The sequence below is a fragment of the Bubalus kerabau genome, chromosome X (genome assembly GCF_029407905.1).
Source record: "Bubalus kerabau isolate K-KA32 ecotype Philippines breed swamp buffalo chromosome X, PCC_UOA_SB_1v2, whole genome shotgun sequence".
NCBI classification, from domain to species: domain Eukaryota; kingdom Metazoa; phylum Chordata; class Mammalia; order Artiodactyla; family Bovidae; genus Bubalus; species Bubalus kerabau.
In genome coordinates, this window is record NC_073647.1 from 144,313,361 (window position 1) to 144,334,388 (window position 21,028).

At 43.1% G+C, this 21,028-nt stretch overlaps 1 long non-coding RNA gene across 2 annotated transcripts; it reads right to left on the bottom strand.

The window, feature by feature from the left end:
• Positions 1-333: 333 nt before the first annotated feature.
• Positions 334-16,952, bottom strand: LOC129639041 (uncharacterized). Of its 2 annotated transcripts, none has more exons than XR_008708137.1 (4): positions 16,866-16,952; positions 16,514-16,641; positions 8,736-8,827; positions 334-696 (listed from the first exon to the last, which is right to left on the bottom strand). It is a non-coding gene; the product is annotated as an uncharacterized LOC129639041 (long non-coding RNA). The 2 variants fall into 2 exon arrangements; XR_008708138.1 differs by lacking the exon at positions 334-696 and adding an exon at positions 6,902-7,411.
• Positions 16,953-21,028: the final 4,076 nt, after the last annotated feature.

Genomic DNA, 21,028 nt, shown 5'->3' on the forward strand with positions numbered 1-21,028 from the left:
GCTGAGTTGGCGACCCCATGGACTGCAGCCTACCAGGCTCCTCCATCCATGGGATTTTCCAGGCAAGAGTACTGGAGTGGGGTGCCATTGTCCCTACTATGTCCCCTGAAAATTTGTGTATTGAAATCTAACTCCCAAGATGAAGGTAGTAGGAGGTGGGACCTTTGGGAGGTGATTAGGTCATTAGGGTAAAGCCCTGAGGAATGAATCTCTTAGAGAAGAGACCCAAGAGAGCTCCCTTACTTCTGTGAGGACCATTAGGCCAGTATAATCTTTCTGGCATGCCATACATGTATATACATATCAAATACCAGTCTTTTCGACAATGAAAAAGTATCTCTAATATATTTATTAACATCCTCTGGGTATAGATTTAGATAATGACATTTGTAGTGCTTAAACTTCTCTGGAATGTGAGTTCAAATGCTCTCTAACCACCTCTAAGGATTAATCTAAGCATTAATTAATGATTAGCTTTAAGGAGTAAAGTTCATTCATACATGTTTACATGTTTACACCACACTGTTTATACCATACAGACAACTGTGGACATGGATTGTCTAAACCCTAATGTTCTGAGTACAAGCAGCCCCAGTCCTTGTCTTCCAGTGCTCCAGGGGCAGGCTCTGTCCCTGGATGCTGGGTGGGTGGATCAGTTTAATTCTGATTGGGAAGCTCCCTTGTTGGCATATGAAACTGAAAACAAATGAAAGTCGCACAGTTGTGTCCTGACTCTTTGCAATTCCATGGACTGCAGCCTGTCCTCGTCTATCCATGAAATTCTCCAGGCAAGAGTATTGGAGTGGGTTGCCATTTCTTTCTCCCAGGAATCTTCCCAAGCCGGGGATCCAACCCAGGTCTCCTACATTGCAGGCAGATTCTTTACCAACTCAGCCACTATGTTCTCCACTATCAGCTCTATCAAGGATGAAGTTAACATTTTTCTTTCTACCTGCCAACTTCCTTTGTTTTATCTTTGTAAGTTATTCACATTTCAGGTTGGTGAGAGTTATCTATTGGGTACTTTCAAACACCCCAGCTGCAACCTGGCATGCTCCTGGCCCTTCTGAGAGGTCTTCCAAGAATCCTCTTGACAGACCTTGGAACTCTTGCCTGTTGACCTTCTCCCACTTACACCATGCTTCAAAGCAGCCTTTGACTCCACATCTCTGTATCCCCAGCATCTAACACACAACCTGGTACACGGTAGCTGCTCAGTGAATGTTTGTTTAATGATGAGTCATTGAGAGCAGGACATGCTTTTTGAGGGGCTTTTTAGGAGTGTTGGTCAATAGCTCATTAAAAATCTGCTTGAAATGACTGAGATAAGCAACCTTAGATGACTCGCATAAACACAAAGAATTTCCTAGAAACAATGTCTCTTTTTTCTTTTACCATATGTTCCTGTTTTTGTCTTTTCCATTACTCATTGAAAATAGCAACTACCCTTTGCTGTCCACCTGAAACTATCACAACATTGTTAAGTGGCTATACTCCAATACAAAATAAAGTGTAATTTTTTAAAAAGTGGAAAAAATAGAACTAAAAAAAAGAAAGTAGCAACTATAGAATTCTCTGGTGGTCCAGTGGTTTAGACTCAGGAACATGTGTTCATATATGTGTGGTGTGTGTGTATATATATATATATATATATATACATACATATGTGTGTGTATGGGCTTCCCTGGTGGCACAGACAGTAGACTCTGCCTTGAAAACATATTCATTTCATTTAATGCCAGTTTATCCAGAGGCTAATCTAACAAATTAATTGATTACCTATGTTTTGAGGTCATCTTATGGCCTACTGCGAGTTCTATTAAATAAAAAAGACACAACAAAGTCCTACTGTATAGCACAGGGAACTATATTCAATATTTACCCTGTGTTAAACCATAATGGAAAAGAATATAGAAAAGAATGTCTATATGTATATAACTGAGTCACTTTGTTGTAAAGCAGAGATTGGCACAACATTGTAAATCAACTGCACTTCAACAAAAAAATTAAATATAAAATTGAAGTAAATAACAGAGGAAAAGCTCCATGGTAAGTACTGAATAAATGTTTACTGAGTTAAGTAATTATTATAAAATCTTTTAAAATGATGGCAATAGAGGCATGTTTTTTCAGTATTATCATATGTAAGTAGCTGATAATACATAGTTCAGTGCAACCTCTAAAACCATTGGCCCACATTTTTGTCCTACCTGTGAATTTATTTGTGTTATTCGTCATTCTTAGCTAAAGCATAAATTCCTTTTTTAAGATACTAAGTTTGAGATACCAGAAGCTCCAAAATCTGACACCACTTAGTTGTGTGGCCTTGAATAAAGTTTTCTACTTCTCGCACCTTGATTTCAGTTTTCCCTTCTGTCAAATGTAGATACTGGAGTGTGAAGTCATCCGTTTATTCCGTTATACCCAGGACCTAGACTAGGATGAGGCAAGTGAACCGCTCAACTTGGGAGAAAAATTTAAGGGGGATTGGGTGGGGTCGCCAAAAAACCTCAATAATCAAGAAAAGTAATATTTCAATGCAATATGTTAAAGAAATCAAAGTTAATACAAAAGATGTATTATGACCAAAATATCAGCTTTTTAAAGATGGGGTCACTGTTGCTGATTTTTCCTTTGGCCTCTGACTCCAGTGTGGTTTAGCATGGCACTGTAACTGATCCGGATTTTTATTTTTCTTTCCTTTTTTTTTTTTTTTTTCCCATGGTGCACAGCTCGGGGGATCTTAGTTCCCTGACCAGGGGCCAAACTTGTGCGCCCTGGAAGTGGAAGGGTAGAGTCTTAACCACTGGATCACCAGGGGAGTCCCTGAGTTTTCAATAAACATTTCATTAAACCATCGTTTATCTTATTGGCCTCTTAAATTTTGCACTGGGATTGAGTCCCGGTCCTGTTACATACATTTAATGAATGCCTGCCATTTACTGAGCACTGTTGGGACATAGTAGCCCTCGCTTTCAAGGAGCTCACAACTTTATTAGGAAAAACAGGAGAGTCAGCAGAGAGTAAGTAGGACAATGGGAGACGTTTTGGGACAGAGTTAAGCAATGGAAGGAATGATATCAGATGAGCCCATGTGGACTAGAAAACATAGCATTTCATCCTGAGGTGGTATGTATCACAGAGCGGTGATGAATGCAGGCTGGAGATGGAGGCCTTGGGGTCAAGCCCTACCTCTTCCAATTCTAACTGGCTGTGTAATCTTGAGCAGTGTATCCTTTTAACTTCCCTGCACTTCTGTTTCTTTCCTCATTAGTAAAAGTCAGAAGAATAATTACATCAACTTAAGAGGGTTGTGAGGGTGACTTGAGCTCAAATAGTGAGTCCTGAGAATAGAGCCGGAACTTAGGAAAAATTGTTAAATGTTACTTTTAACGAGAAAACACTCATTTTGAGCAAGGAGAAGCTCTATTAGATAAAATTAAACCCAGCTCTTTTCTAGGCAAGCTGCTAAGAGTTGCGGTGATTTTTATCTTTCCCTGATTTGTCACTCTGTGTCCCAAACCACTTTCCCTTAGTTCCAGTTGAGCAGGAAAAGCCGTTTCATCTTTGGCAGTTCTTCCAAATTCAGTAGACTGTGACTGGTCATTTAGAAAGTTAACGAACAATTCATGGCTCATGTACAAATGTACAAAACCTCATCATTTTTTCTCGGAACCTTTGATATAAACAAGTGGACACCATAATGTTCCCCCTTAGAATGTACATGGAGTCTCTTATTCACCACGTTTTAGAGGGAGACTGATATGAGCCCTTGGAGTGGCTAGAAGCAATCTTCCAGTACTTTACAAAATCTTGTGAATAGGAGCACAGGGCTGAACTGGGAAGAGCACTTTTACTTTTACTGGACTGAAGGAGTAGAAATTTGGCTGTTTCAGCTCAACAAGATTCCACCACCTTAGTTTGAAACAATTGGATATATGGAGAGGGTCTAAGAGGGTTATGGCAGAAAGGGAAGAGGAACTAAAAAGGCTCTTGATGAAAGTGAAAGAGGAGAGTGAAAAAGTTGGCTTAAAGCTCAACATTCAGAAAACGAAGATCATGGCATCTGGTCCCATCACTTCATGGGAAATAGATGGAGAAACAGTGGAAACAGTGTCAGACTTTATTTATTTGGGCTCCAAAATCACTGCAGATGGTGACTGCAGCCATGAAATTATAAGATGCTTACTCCTTGGAAGGAAAGTTATGACCAACCTAGATAGCATATTCAAAAGCAGAGACATTACTTTGCCAACAAAGGTCCGTCTAATCAAGGCTATGGCTTTTCCAGTGGTCATGTATGGATGTGAGAGTTGGACTGTGAAGAAAGCTGAGAGCTGAAGAATTGATGCTTTTGAACTGTGGTGTTGGAGAAGACTCTTGAGAGTCCCTTGGACTACAAGGAGATCCAACCAGTCCATCCTGAAGGAGATCAGCCCTGGGATTTCTTTGGAAGGAATGATGCTAAAGCTGAAACTCCAGTACTTTGGCCACCTCATGCGAAGAGTTGACTCATTGGAAAGACTCTGATGCTGGGAGGGATTGGAGGCAGGAGGAAAATGGGAAGACAGGATGAGATGGCTGGATGGCATCACTGACTCGATGGACGTGAGTCTGAGTGAACTCCAGGAGTTGGTGATGAACAGGGAGGCCTGGCGTGCTTCAATTCATGGGCTCGCAAAGAGTTGGACACGACTGAGAGACTGAACTGAACGGAACTGAACTAAGAGGGTACCATCTCTGCTCCCCTAATTTATTCCTGTAACTCTGTCAGCTCTAATGTTGTAAAAAAAAAAAAAGAAAGAAAGAAAGAAAGAAAGAAAAGCCCACTATTTATAAAGTACTCCTCAGTTTTCCAAATTGTCTCAAAATTTAAACATGGACTAAGTGATAGATGGTATTTATGAATTGTTCATTATTTTCTTAACTGTAATATTAGCACTGTGGTCATATGAGGAAAACAAAGGAAAACATTTTCCTTCCTTCTGTCCTTCCTTTGAGAAGCATATTAAAGTAAAAAGGATATAATATCAGAGATTTGCTTTACAGAAAACTTGAAACTCCTCAAAAAAAGTTTGGGGGGTACCTGATCAAACAAGAATGGCAAGGCATTGGTTGTTGGATCTGAGTAAGTCTGGAGTGGTTACTTGTAGTCTATGCTTTTACGTAATTTGGAAATTTTCCCAACAACAAAACACGTTTTGGGAAGTTCCCTAGTAGTCCAGTGGTTAAGACTTTGCACCTCTATTGCAGAGGTTTCAGGTTTGTTCATTGGTTGGGAAACTAAGATCCCGCAGGCCATGCAGGGAGTCCAGAAAGAAAAAAAATATGATTTTCTATTTTTAGGCACTGTTTCTCAATCTTGCCTTGGCACCCCTACCTGAGCAACAGGCTGGAATTATCCCTTCCCCAATCCTGTAAAGTGGGTTCTCTACCAGTGTGCAGGTGTGGATTGCAAGTGCAGTTGAATAGAGACCCTCTCAGCCCTTGGAGCAGTCATAGGACCTAAGGCAGAGGGTGGGGCTCTTGGAGCAGTCAGAATTTCTGCCCTGGTAGCCTGGGGCCATAAGCAGCCTCAACCTGATAATCACTGTCTTTGAGCCAAGGGGTGAAAAAACACTGACTCAAGACTGTTCCTGTTTAAAAGGAAATATTCCTTGGGAGGAGTTGACTCAGCAAGCTATTATCAACTCTTAACACCTCAAGTGCTTCAGCTATCAACTCTCCTGATCCTGACAGCTGAGTGACACCTCCCCTGGATAATGGGTGAGTTTTGGACTATGGCCAAGATTGGGTGGGATAAGACCCTGGGAAAACCAGTGAGCTGGGCTCCGGAATGAAGTTGGCCTGAGGGGAAGTAGGGAGGAAAGATGCTGAGAAGTTAGAGCCGGGTGGTGGTGGTATTGGGAAGAATTGTGGGCAGGGGTGTCCCAGGGAACCCCAGAAGGAAGAAGTCACATTCTCTGATTCATCTCAGAACAGAGCTCCTTCTAGGCTACTTCACAGCGGTGTCATGTAATAGTTCCACATGGAGAAGTAGCTCACCAAAAACTTCCCAGGTCTTCTACCCCCCCCAGTTTTATGTACAGCTGAAATTTTACCAAGTCGTTAAAGGCCTGTGCTCAGGGGAATTCTTCAGTTCAGTTCAGTCATTCAGTTGTGTCCGACTCTTTGTGACACCATGGACTGCAGCACACCAGGCTTTCCTGTCCATCACCAACTCCTGGAGCTACTCAAACTCATGTCCATTGAGTCCGTGATGCCATCCAACCATCTCACCCTCTGTTGTCCCCTTCTCCTCCCACCTTCAATCTTTCCCAGCATCAGGGTCTTTTCCAATGAATTAGTTCTTTGCACCAGGTGGCCAAAGTATTGGAGCTTCAGCTTCAGCATCAGTCCTTCCAATGAATATTCAGGACTGATTTCCTTAGGATGGACTGGTTGGATCTCCTTGCAGTCCAAGGGACTCTCAAGAGTCTTATCCAAAACCACAGTTCAAAAGCATCAATTCTTTGGCGCTCAGCTTTCTTTATGTTCCAATTCTCACATCCATACATGACTACTGGAAAAACCATAGCTTTGACTAGACAGACATTTGTTGGCAAAGTAATGTCTCTGCTTTTCAGGTTGCTGTGTAGGTTGGTCATAGCTTTTCTTCCAAGGAGCAAGCATCTTTTAATTTCATGGCGGCAGTCACCATCTGCAGTGATTCTGGAGCCCCTCAAAATAAAGTCTCTCAACAGTTTCCATTGTTTCCCCATCTATTTGCCATGAAGTGATGGGACTGGATGCCATCATCTTAGTTTTCTGAATGTTGAGTTTTAAGCCAGCTTTTTCACTCTCCTCTTTCACTTTCAACAAGAGGCTCTTTAGTTTTTCTTCGCTTTCTGCCATAAGGTTGGTGTCACCTGCATATCTCAGTCAAACTTCAAGTGAGTTTTTATCCTTTTGTTTTCATTTGGGTTCCCTCAGAAGCAGAAACTGAAACACTGTTGTTGGGGGAGCAGGGGTGGGAATCACACCAGCCCTGGACTGATTTCCTTTGGAGACTTTTTTTTTTTTAATATAAGAAATGAATACACTTCCAGCTTATTTAAGGCCCAATTATTCTGGATTTTGATAACTTACAACCAAAGTTCAGTTCAGTTCAGTTCAGTTCAGTCGCTCAGTCGTGTCCAATTCTTTGCAACCCCATGAACCACACCACACCAGGCCTCCCTGTCCATCACCAACTCCCGGAGTCCACCCAAACCAAACTTTATCCCAACGAATTCAGAATCCTATCAAGACTGGGAAGATCTGCAGGATAAGTTCAACTCAAAGGCTACAGCAAACACGTTGAGGTGAGCCAGGGAAGCTGAGGTCTTTCCAAACCAAAGAGGCAGGAATGAAGTCAACAAAGATTCAGGGGCTGCAATGAGACCAAATGAGCCAACAGCATGTTGGGGAGAGAGCTGGAAGTCCCTTCTATACCTAGACTGTGGTGCTTAAAGGTAGAGAGCACAGAAAAGAGAAGATTAGAAGTTAGGATGGCTAAGACTTTGTGATCAATTAGGCATCAGGGGTGAGGAGAGGGAAGAGCGAGGGAAAGATGGTCCCAGGTCTGTGGCTTGGGAAACTGGATAGATGGTGCTGGCTATTTTGAGTGAGGGCACTCAGGGGAGAGAGAGATTTAGAGAGGTGATCAGATTTGGAGAGGTGAGTTTTGGACCCATTGGGGTTAAGGTGCTCATGGGAGATCCGAGTGGAGATATTTTTAAGCTGCTGGATGTGGACTCCACAAGGAGAGCAGGGCTAGAAACATTCATCTAGACCAGTCAGTCTATAGATGGGCTTCATGGAAAGGATATGTTGAGGACGGTGAGGAAATTGTGTGGGATGAGAAGACAACAGCTGGCTTGTTACCAGCATCTAAGCATAGGAAAAAAGGCCAAGTAACCAATGAAGAAGAAAGGGAGTAAGTGGCAAGAGAAGAGGGCAGAAAAGGAGTGGGGTGGTGTATTCCAGTATCCAAGTGAAGGAGGGGTTTCAAGAGGGGTCATGAGCAATGTGAAATAACAAACAGAAATGTCTAATAAATGCTGTCGGTGCCAAGCCTGCATTTCCTCAGCTCTTACCAGTGTATGCAGCCAGGTTTCCAACCGCCAGAACCAGCATCTCTTTGATTCTGGTCTTTCTCTGGTTTCTAGAAACTGCTCTGTCCATCGACATGGAGGGCTGGAAGTGCCAGGGAATTAAGACATGCCACTTCCCCTCAAATAGCCATCAGCTGATGGTTGCCGGAAGCTGGTGTACAACTATTTCAGCTACCTTGCCCCTTGAGCAATGTAACTCTGAGATTCAGATTCTACACCACTTCCCAGAGTTCCCTGGAACAGGATTCAGTTCTGGTTGCACACCACACTGACTTGTTTAATAACACACTCTGTGTTGACTTTCTTCCCTTGCCTTCTCACTTCTTCACTCCTTTACCTGTATTTCCTGGGATCTCCTTGCAAACAAACCACTTACACTCGAATTCTTGCCTCAGGTTCTACTTTTAGGGGAACTCAGATTATCTAGAAAGATAAGGCCTGGGAACCATCCATGGGAACGGGTTTCTGATAGCTAGCTCCATTGGTGATTTGAGTGAGAAAGTTGGGAATGGAAGGAGAGAGGCTTCATTTCAGGGAGATAAATGAGTAAGAGAGGAATGATGGAGAAGATACTTCAGAAGCAAAGTTATCAGGACTTACCCGGTGGTCCAGTGGTTAAGACTCTGCCTTCCAATGCAGGGAGGCTTTGGTTCAATTCCTGTTTGGGTAACTCAGGTCTTAAATACTGCAGGCTGTGGCCAAAAATTAAAAAAAAAAAAAAAAAAAAAAAAAGCAAAGTTACCAACTGAAGAGACAGAATGGTGACTTCACATTTCGGGTCAATAGGATTTAATCCCTCTTGCTAATCGCACCGTAACTACTGTGAGGGCTCACCTTTGTCCCACGATGCCCTGTCTTGGAGAAATGTGGTATTGCCTCTGGTGGAAGTTAATGGGCCTGCTACCTCACCCTGATGTGGGCAGGTGACCTAGGCTAGACCATGGAATGCCCTCTCCCACGTGTTTGGATCCTGAGTGATATAAGAATATGAAGACTAGTGAAAGGTCATTTATCACAGCACTCTGGTGCTAAACAGACTTTTCCAAACATTTTAGTCTCAAAAAACCTTGCAACAAATTAACTTTTGCTCCAGGTTGCCAGTGGCAGTTTGTGCGCCAAGAATCCTGATTAATAAAACAGGGCTAGAAGAAAGGATTTCACAGAATGAGAATGATTTGTTTCTACTCAGAATTTTTGCTTTTCTGAAAAATCTCTTTAATAATCTAAAGCTTGTTTTATTGCACTTTTTGCATCTTTCCCTCCCCCACCTCAGTTTCATTGAGCTATAATTGACCTGTAGCCTTGTATGTGTTTAGGGCAGCAGTCCCCAACCTTTTTGGCACCAGGGACTGGTTTCATGGAAAAAAAAATTTTCCATGGACCAGAGTCGGGGTGGGGAGATGGTTTCAGGATGATTCAAACACATACATTTATTGTGCACTTTATTTCTATTATTATTACATCAGTTCCACCTCATACCTTCAGGCATTAGATGCTGGGGATTGGGGACCCCGGTTTAAGGTGAACAATGTGATTTTGTACATGTAGATATTGTAAAATGATTACCACAGTAAGGTTAGTTAACACACCTATCCCCTCACATAGTCAGCTTGTGTGTGTATGTTTGTTTGTGGTGAGAAACATTTAAGCTTTACTCTTCTAGCAACTTTCTAGTATATAATACAGTTTTGTTAACTATAGTCAGCACGCTGTATGTCTCCCTATTTCTCCTCCTGCCACCCCTCTCCTAAAAGCTCCTGGCAACCGCCATTCTGCTCTCTGTTTCTCTGCAGTCCGCTCTTTTGTTAGATTCTAATGTAAGATGACACAGTATTTGTCTTTGTCTGACTTATTTCACTTAGCGTAGTGCTGTCAAGGTTGTCACAAATGGCAGGATTTCCTACTCTTTTATGGCTAGTTCCTGTGGTCATGTATGGATGTGAGAGTTGGACTGTGAAGAAGGCTGAGTGCCAAAGAACTGATGCTTTTGAACTGTGGTGTTGGAGAAGACTGTGAGAGTCCCTTGGACAGCCAGGAGAGCCAACCAGTCCATCCTAAAGGAAATAAGTCCTGAATATTCATTGGAAGGACTGATGCTGAAGCTCCAATACTTTGGCCACTAGATGCAAAGAACCGACTCACTGGAAAAGACCCTGATGCTGGGAAAAACTGAAGGTGGGAGGAGAGGGGACAACATAGGATGAGATGGTTGGATGGCATCACCAAACTCGATGGACACGAGTTTGAGTAAGCTCCAGGAGTTGGTCATGGACAGGAAGGCCTGGCGGTCTGCAGTCCATGGGGTCACAACGAGTTGGACACGTCTGAGTGACTGAACTGAACTGAGTTTCACAGTCTAATGTGATGGACAGGGAAGGCTGGTGTGCTGCAGGCCATGGGGTCGCAAAGAGTCACTGAACTGAACTAAACTGAATGAGTATGAGGAATATTCCAGCTATTTTGGGGAAGGGTGGGGATTTCTAGGAATTGGACCACTGCTCACTTTTTGTCTTTCTGGTGGGCCCTGGAACTCTCATGGTGCCTGTGGGTATGTAGTTGACCATGCTGATGTGTTACAACAAGCTTATACTGAGGCTCAAAGCCGACTGGAAGTCAACTTATCCACCATCTTGCACCTAGTTGGTTTTTAATCAGTTTATGTCATGTTCTTGGGCTCTGTCATTCTTTTAAAGGTTGTGCCCTGCCCCCTACCCTCCTGTTTCAAAATCAGTTCTCAAACCTTTTTCTCAATCTTCAGTTCTTAACTGGGGATTGGAGATAAGGTGGTGGGGGTGACCGTAAAGAGAAGCTTTCAGCATCTTCTGGACTTATTGGAAAAGTAGGAATTCTTCCTCCTCCCAGGAAACCCTTTCTTAAAGTCCTCCCTTTCCCTCCTCCCCTACCCTTTCTCTCACAACTTCCCCTGCAGCAATTCAGGCTACAATTGTCAGAGTACAATAAGGCTGAAGCCAGAGAAGGGTCATGCAAAGGCTGTGCTAGATGCATACAATTAGAATATCTACATGGGAGGTAGAGTCAGGGAATGTGAATGTAGAAAAAAAATCTCCAGGTAATTCTTACTTGCAAGCTATAGTGGAAGACATTGTACCACATCATAAAAAGTTCGCAGCAAAGTAGAAAGTCAATTAAATATTTAGTTTAATGAAAATAATTGTTGGAAATATGATTACTAAATTGAATGCAAAATCCAAAGCCAAATCTTAAAAAAGAACATTTATATAATAAATTGACTTCCCTGGTGGCTCAGAGAGTAAGGAGTCTGCTTGCAATGCACAGACCTGGGTTTGATCCCTGGTTTGGGAAGATCTCCTGGAGAAGGAAATGGCAACCCACTCCAGTATTCTTGCCTGGAGAATCCCATGGATGGAGAAGGTTTATGACCCTAGACCACATTAGTAAATATGAGAATTTTGGGATGTAAAAGCAAAACAAGACAACCAAAAATAAAGCCTATCAATTCTTAAATGGGTGATATAAAAAAATTACTCATTTGCTCTTCATTTTGACAACTGAAGAAGCATAGTTTAAGGGTTACATCTAATGAACTTAAAGGCAATCACTACTAGAATTAAGAACCACCTTTCAAATTATCACCAAAGAAAAGAAAACAATGCAAGTGACAAGAAAATGTAGAAAATATAGCAAATGAGCCAAAAAGACAGTATGACATAGATTCCAGAAATAGGAACAAATGCATCAATTCTTATGCTAATTGTAAATGCTTTACACTCTGTAATAAAGTCTTGCTCAGATTCGGCTAAAAACAAAATGATTATGTGCTGCTTATAAAAGACAACCTGAAATGTAATTACACATGGTTAAAATTAAAAGGGTTAATAAAGACATTAATTCAAAAGTGGGCAAAAGAAAGTAAACAAGTGGGACCTGATTAAACTTAAAAGCTGTGACGAACCTGCATAGTATATTAAAAAGCAGAGACATTACTTAGCCAACAAAGGTCCATCTAGTCAGAGCTATGGTTTTTCCAGTGGTCATGTATGGATGTGAGAGTTGGACTATAAAGAAAGCTGAGTGCCAAAGAATTGATGCTTTTGAACCATGGTGTTGGAGAAGACTCTGGGATGTTCCTTGGACAGCAAGGAGATCCAACCAATCAATCCTAAAGGAAATCAGTCCTGAATATTCATTGGAAGGACTGATGCTGAAGCTGAAACTCCAATATTTTGGCCACCTGATGCAAAGAACCGACTCATTGGAAAAGACCCTGATCCTGGGAAAGATTGAAGGTGGGAGGAGAAGGGGACAACAGAGGATGAGATGGTTGGATGGCATCACCAACTCGATGGATGAGTTTGAGTATACTCTGGGAGTTGGTGATGGGCAAGGAGGCCTACTGTGTTGCAGTCCATGGGGTCGCAAAGAGTCAGACACGACTGAGCAACTGAACAGAACTGATGCAGAGAATAAGACGTTGAATCAGGTAAGCATTCTGGAGATTATTTAACCTTAAACTGTCATCCATCACCTAAGGAAAAGACATTTGAGGAGGTCAACTTTCTAGTACACCATTCAGATTACTAGGAATGATGCAACTCAACATTTTGACAACACTATATTTTAATAAAAGTAAAGAAATTCTTGGCTTCTGCATCTAGTAATGGTATATTAATGGTAATTAACAGATCATAGTCATTACAGCTCAAGGTATAAGATACAAGCTTTAAAATAACTATGATTACTCTTTTCATGTAGTTTAAGAATGAGACAAGAAATTTAGGCAAAGAACTGTAAAAAATATTAACTAAAAAACTGAATAAGAGGGAAGCACTTCTGAAAGGGTGAAGAGAATGCCTAAAAAAATGCGGAGGACCAACAAATACACTGATTAAAAAAAAAATGTCAAGTTTTTCTGAACGCTGGAAATTAACCAAAGTTTTAGAACAATCATGAAAAATGTTTTTTTTCAAGAAAAGTGGCTCAATCTCCTTAAGATCAGCAAGATTTGTGGTATTTTAACTTGTCCATCCCCTTCTTCCCTGTTTTTTGATAACCTTGAAAACCAACAGCCTTGCACCTACAGCAGCTGTGAAAACCAGCAAACAAACCACCACAGGATGGGCAGAAGAGGTTTGGAGTTCTACAAATGCCATATTCTCAAGGGTTACTATTTGAGCTGACAGCTCCCTTAAAAGCCCCATTCTCAGGGTCTGTCTGTATTTGGCCTGATGTAGACTTCACTCTGGGTGAGCAGCCCAACGCCTAGGGCATGTGTCCAAAACAAATGGGGGCCGGACTTCCCTGGTGGTCCAGGGGCTTAGACTCCACACTCTCAGTGCAGGGGGCCAATCCCCAGTGGGGGAACTAGATCTCACCTGAGGAAACTAAGATCCAAGATTTCAAGGGCCACAACTAAGTCCTGGTGCCGCCAAATAAATATAAAAAGAGTTATTAAAAAAATGCAGGCTCCAGAGTTCTGCATTTGAATCTCAGTTCTTCCACCTCTCGGCTGTGGCTCTGGACAACTCACTGACCCTCTGTATGCCGTCGCACTCTCATCTGTGAAATGGGATTGTGCGGGAGTGTAAATGAGTTTGCAAAGGACTTACAACAGTGGCTAGCACTTAGTAAGTCCTCAGTACACCCGAGTGACAGTTACACGGGACCTTACTCTTTGAATTCTAGTTACACTTCAGGTAACCGAACAAAAGAAAACCACAAGCAGGGAGTCTGCATGTGCTCCACATGTGGTACACGTCCTGCTGGGTCGATTTGGGGGTTCATGCTGGGAGTAAGTCCAAGAGGTTGACAGACTTTTCAAACATCTCACTGAAGGTCACCAAATGTAAAAAACCACCGATAAGGATGCTAACAAATTCATTTAGAATTTCTACATCCCACAGTATTGTGAAAAGACGTGTGTAAATTCCATTTTCATTACCCAGTGGTTTGTGGTGAAGATTGAGGTGGACTCAAGTAGCAAAAGCACTAAGAGGCTCTGAGAATTCTGATATTCCCTCTCTCTTCACTTTCTGGATGTGGATTTGGGTTTCTTTGCTCAAGTGACCTGGGTGGTGAATAGATTGTCCCAAGAGCATGCGGCAATTCTGTTCATGGTGTTCCCTGCTGCTCTTTTTCTAGGAAATCCACTTGTGTTCTATAAGAAGATGACTGCATTCACCTCTGCCCTCAAGCAAGTCATTGAAAAGCTGAGCTAAGGCCAAAGCGTCTCCAAAACAGTTTTATAGAGATTCAGATGCATAAAAGACTCAGAAAGTACCAAAGAGTCTTAGAAACAATCGATGGACGTGCTGCCCATCTAATGGAATTCACTCCATGTGCAGGCATATTTACAGCACAACAATACCTCACCTGACTTCTTAGGCAATGAGGAAACTTACATTCCATAATTTCTGAAAAATTGAAGCTAGATCCCTTGGGTGCCCAAATCTTTCATTTTAACACTTTTATTTAAAAAACAAAGAAAGAAATGTTTCTGAAGTGTGATCTACACTGGCTGCTTTCTTTAAAAGAATATGGAAATTTATTTCATCAAGGGGGACATCATCTCCAGCCTCTCACTACTAAGACTCAGCTTGAGCACATCTCCTTCCCTTCGGGGCTGCTCCACTTAAATCCTCCCGTGTCCCAGATGGAGATGCCACCAAGCACACAATCCCTTAGAGAACCAGCCTCCACATCACCATCTCTCAGGCCCCACTCCATTTAGCCCTGGAGTCCCGTAGATTTTATCACGTGACTGTTTCTCCATTTCTATCTGTCCTCCAATGGCCCCCATTTCCGGAGTTCACCACCCCCTCTACCTGGACTACTGGCAAAGCCTCCTCTCCCATCTGCATTAACTGATGGTCCATGTGATATATCTGCTCCTGTCACATTGTCTGAAAGTCTTTCCATGGCTTCCAGTTGCCTTAAGGATAAAGCCCAAGCTTGAGAAGAGAGCATATGACACCCTCGGTGACACAGACTCCGAGTCTCAAACGTTTCCTCTGCTTCTGCTGCTAAGTCACTGCAGTCGTGTCCAACTCTGTGAGGCCCCATAGACGGCAGCCCACCAGGTTCCTCTGTCCCTGGGATTCTCCAGGCAAGAATACTGGAATGGGTTGCCAGGTCCTTCTCCAATGCATGCATGCATTCTAAGTCATGTTAGTCGTGTCCAACTCTGTGCGACCCTATGGACAGCAGCCTACCAGGCTCCTCTGTCCGTGGGATTCTCTAGGCAAGAATACTGGAGTGGGTTGCCATTTCCTTCTCCAACTTCTTCTCTAACCTTCTCTATGTCTGCTGATGCTCTGACTGAAATATAGCGCTTCTTAAATTCTTGCATACTGGAGCCTTCAGGCCTTGCTCCTCCTGTTTCCTGGACCTGGAATACCATTCCTCCACCTCTTGGCCTCCTCTCCCTTTAGGATACAGCTGAGGCTCATGTCCCTTCTTTCAGAAAGTCTTCCTCCTTCCCTGCCCATGCTTGCTGGTTGAGATGGACACTCCTCCTTAGAGGTCCCATGGTGCCCTGTGCCTATGAAGAGGTCAAAGACCATGCTTAATTTAAGTGTATCACATGGTGATACAGTTCCAGAGAAGAACAAGAATAGATAAGAAGGTCTTCTTAAATGAACAATGCAAAGTAGTAGAGGAAAACAAGAGAAATTAAAGACTAGACATCTCTTCAAGAAAATTGGAGATATCAAGGGAACATTTCACGCAAGAATGGGCACTATAAAGGAAAAAAAAAAACGGTAAGGAACTAACAGAAGCAGAAGAGATTAACAAGAGCTGGCAAGAATACACAGAAGAATTGTACAAAAAGGGTCTTAACTGGCCAGATAACCACAATGGTGTGGTCACTCACCTAAGAGCCAGATATCTTGGAGTGTGAAATCACATATGCCTTAGGAAAGAAGCATCACTATGAATAAAGCTAGTGGAGGTGATGGAATTCCAGCTGAGCTAGTGAAAATCCTAAAAGGTGATGCTGTTAAAGTGCTGCACTCAATATGTCAGCAAATTTGGAAAGCTCAGCAGTGGCCACAGGACCGGAAAAGGTCAGTTTTCATTCCAATTGCAAAGAAGGGCAATGCCAAAGAATGTTCAAACTCCTGTATAATTGTGCTTATTTCACATGCTAGTAAGGTTATGCTCAAGATCCTTCAAGCTAGGCTTCAGCAGTATTTGAACTGAGAATTCCAGATGTGCAAGCTGGATTCAGAAAAGGCAGAAGAACCAGAGATCAAATTGCCAACATCCGTTGGATCACAGAGAAAGCAAGGGAATTCTAGAAAAACACCTGCTTCATTGACTATGCTAAAGCCTTTAACTGTGTGGATCACAACAGACTGGAAAATTCTTGAAGACATGGGAATACCAAACCACCTTACCTGTCTCCTGAGGAATCAGGTCAAGAAGCAACAATGAGAACTGTACATGGAACAATGTACATGTTCGAAGGGGTGTGGCTGCTGAGGAGCTGCCTTCTGAACCCTCACAGGGACTTGTTGCAGCTCTTCTGAAAAAAAAGGAAGCGCCTAAACATACTGATTTCACAAAGAGGGGAAGTATGAACCAAAGGATGTTTTACAAGCTAGGCGTGGGGATGGAATGGGAGGGCTTTTGGGCGGTGTTGGGCTGCACCTCGCAGGCCTATACCCTAAAAGTACCCAGCTTCAAGATCAAAGAAAGAGCCCAGAGTGCAGATGGAGACATCATGGTTTAATGGATGGGGGAGCCTACCTGTCTGAAGCAAGGCCCTGGGGGAACACCCCACCGTGTGGGCTGATTGGAGGCAGGGCATGGTGGCAGGCCTCACTCCTCAGGAGAGGGGGAGGGTGCTCATTAAAGCCAAAATTGACATCAGGTGGGCTCATTAGTTACCAGGGAAACCAGTAGGGGGGCCCTCTCCTCATAACCCTTTTGATAAGAATAATCACCAGCTGGGGTCTGGGGAAAGTACTAGGAAGGTGAGTCGTGTGAGTGGGGTGCAGGTGCAGCAGGGACTGCTCCGGCAGGGCAGAGACAGACAGCAAGACAACAGGCATCTTGGGGGGGCCTGACCATGCACTCCTCTCCAACACACCCTGCATGACCCAGACAATCTTGGCCAGCCCCTCTTCTGTGATATTGCTGGGGTCAGGTTTGTAGCGGGGACACTTCCACCAGATACCACAAATACAATACAGACAGGCCACCCCTGCTGGTCACAAACCCAGAGTCACCCCCTGGGAGGAGCGGGCCCTGGCTCTAAGAGAAACATCTCACTGGCTTAGTCCCAGCTGTCATAGCACAGGTCTGCCCCCCCCCCCATGTCATGCTGAGTGCCATTACGGGTGAACCCATTAGGTCTTCCAAATAAGAACCAGTTAATCCCATTATTTCCAGTAGTCATGTACAGATGTGAGAGTTGGACTATAAAGAAAGCTGAGCGTTAAAGAATCGATGCTTTTGAACAGTGGTGTTGGAGAAGACTCTGGAGAGTTCCTTGGACAGCAAGGAGATCCAACCAGTCCATCCTAAAGGAAATGAGTCCTGAATATTTATTGGAAGGACTGATGCTGAAGCTGAAACTCCAATACTTTGCTCACCTGATGCAAAGAACTGACTCGTTGGAAAAGACCTTGATGCTGGCAAAGATTGAAGGCAGGAGAAGAAGGGGATGACAGAGGATGAGATAGTTGGATGGTATCACTGACTCAATGGACATGAGTTTGGGCAAGCTCTGGGAGTTGGTGATGGACAGGGAGGCCTGGTGTGCTGTAGTCCATGGGGTCGCAAAGAGTCGGACATGACTGAGTTACTGAACTGAACTGAAGTAAAATAGTCTATTTTAAATACATTAAAATAAAATATGTTATTTAAATAATACGAATGTATTATTAAAATTAATTTCATGTTTCTATTTATTTTTTAATATGTGGTAACTAGAAAATTTAAAATCATGTATGTGGCTTGCATAATATTTCTGCTGGATAGCACTGCCCTAGAGGTAAGAATTAAGAATGTATACTCAAGTTGACATAATCTTTAGTTTTAACACTTGCCCCAGGTCACTACTAGGAAAACACTCAGCGAACCAAAACAAACCTCACAGCTTTCATTAGGAACTCATAGGCCTTAGATGGCTGAAGAAATTATTTTGGAACAGGATCAATCTGGCTAAACCTCACCTTTTCCCCCTATGATTTTAAGAACTCTGCTAGTGCCCTGATTTCACACAGAAATTCCTATTTATAGATTCCTGAGAATGGAGGAGAGTCAGGCTGAAGGGGTTAGAAAAAGGCGGCTTTTGCTTTATTCTATGGTCTTACTGGGAATCCACTCCAGCACTCTTGCCTGGAAAATCCCATGGACGGAGGAGCCTGAAGGGCTACAGTCCACGGGGTCGCAAAGAGTCGGACACGACTGAACGACTCGTAGCTCAAGGGGAAATGGTCTTACTGCTCCTGGCTGGTGTAAGGAGCTTTCTTCTGGTTAACGCTAGGTGGCAGCAGTACCATAAGATGGCAAGATGAGACGCCCATCTAGGACATTATAGAAAAAAGAAGTCTCAAATCTCCAAACTTTGACCACGAGCTCTTGTCAGCCATGGCTCAGTGCCTAGAAGTCTGGCCACTGAGCAGATAAAGTAGAGACACAAAAGTCATGCAGTACTGAAGTCCCACTAGAGCTTGGCAGGAAACTGCTATTTCTTCCTTTCCACGTGAAGCAAAATACGGTTCTTTCCCACTCCCAGATGACTGGGTCACCTGGTTCAGCACAGTACAGTCTTGTTCCCAACTACACCAGGTTCCCAGCTGGTCGTGGAGGAATCTGAGGGGTGCTGTCACATTTCTCCTGCTGCCTGCCATAGGCAGAGTCAAAAGAGCACTCTGACAAGTCTCCACTTCACTCTGTTTCCAGCTGCCTTGTTGCTGGAAGATGTATTAATCAAGGTCTCACTTTATCCTGATTTTGTTTCATTTGATGGCAGTGTGAACTTTTAACACTGTGAGTAACTGAACTCCTCCCCCTACCCTGCCCTGGCTCTGCCTAAAAGAAATGACTGGAGGCCAAATAAAGATATTTCTAAACACCAAAAATCTGGGACTTCCCTGGTGGTCCAGTAGCTAAGACTCTGTGCTCCCAATGCAGGGGGCTTAGGTTCCATCCCTGGTCAGGGAACTAGATCCCACATGCTGCAACTAAGGCCCAGCACAGCCAAATAAATAAATATTTTTAAAATCTTTTGAACTGTGGTGTTCAAGACGACTCTTGAGAGTCTCTTGGACTGCAAGGAAATCAACCCTGAATATTGATTGGAAGGACTAATGCTGAAGCTGAAGTTCCAATACTTTGGTCACCTGATGTGAAGAGCTGACTCACTAGAAAAGACCCTGATGCTGGGAAAGACTGAGGGCAGAAGAAGGGGACGACAGAGGATGAGATGGCTAGATGGCATCACCGACTCGATGGACATGAGTTTGAGTGAACTCAGGGAGTTGGTGATGGACAGGGAGGCCTGGCGTGCTGCGATTCATGGGGTCGCAAAGAGTCAGACACGACTGAGTGACTGAACTAAACTGAACTGATAGACAAATGATCACTTGAATATGATGCTAGAATCAAAATACTTTTAGATCCGTTAAAGCGAAAGTTGCTCAGTCATGTTCAACTTTTTGTGACCCCGTGGACTATACAGTCCATGGAATTCTCCAGGCCAGAATACTGGAGTGGGTAGCCTTTTCCGTCTGCAGGGGATATTTCTGACCCAGGAGTTGAACTGGGGTCTCCAGCATTGCAGGCGGATTCTTTACCAACTGAGCTATCAGAAAAAACCAACTTTTAGATAGGCGAGCTATAAAAAGACTTGACTTTCAGAGTTTACCTGTTCAAGAAACTACTGCAGGATGTGTTTCATCAAAAGGAGGGATGAAACCATGAAGAAGATGTAGGATCCAGAAATAAGAAATCCAACACAGGCCAGAGGAGGTAGTCCTCAGGGCAGCCCTCAGGGCCTAGGAAACAAATAGTAAAGATTGGAAGGATGCCTCCAAGAGAAAATGGAACTGGTGCACTATTTAACATGTTAAACCACATTGAAAAGATTTTAAAAGTTTCTTAGAGAGCTTAGAGATGAACTGATGGGAGACACATTCCAGATGTACAAGCTGGATTTAGAAAAGGCAGAGAGGAACCAGAGATCACATTGCCAACATCACAGAAAAAGCAAGGGAATTGCAGAGAAACGTCTACTTCTGCTTCATTGACAACACTAAAGCTTTTGACTGTGTGGATCACAACAAACTATGGAAATTTCTTCAAGAGATGAATATACCAGACCACCTTACCTGCTTCCTGAGTAACCTGTATGCAGGCCAAGAAGCAATAGTTAGAACTGGACATGGAACAACAGACTGGTTCAAAATTGGGAAAGGAGTACAACAATGCTGTATATTGTCACTCTGCTTATTTAACGTCTACACAGAATACATCATGCGAAATGCCAGGCTAGATGATTCACAAGCTGGATTCAAGATTGCCAGGAGAAATATCAACAACCTCAGATGGAGAAATATCAACAACCTCAGATATGGAGATAATACCGCTCTAATGGCAGAAAGTGAAGAGGAACTAAAGAGCCTCTTGATGAGGATGAAAGAGGAGAGTGAAAAAGTTGGCTTCAAACTCAACCTTAAAAAAACAAAGATCATGGCATCTGGTCCCATCACTTCGTGGCAAATCAATGGGGGAAAAGTGGAACAGTGACAGATTTTTTATTTTCTTGGGCTCCCAAAAAGTCACTATGGATGATGACCGCAGCCATGAAATTAAGAGGCTTGCCCCTTGGAAGGAAAGCTATGACAAACCTAGACACCCAGACAGTATTAAAAAGCAAAGGCATCACTTTGCCAACAAAGGTC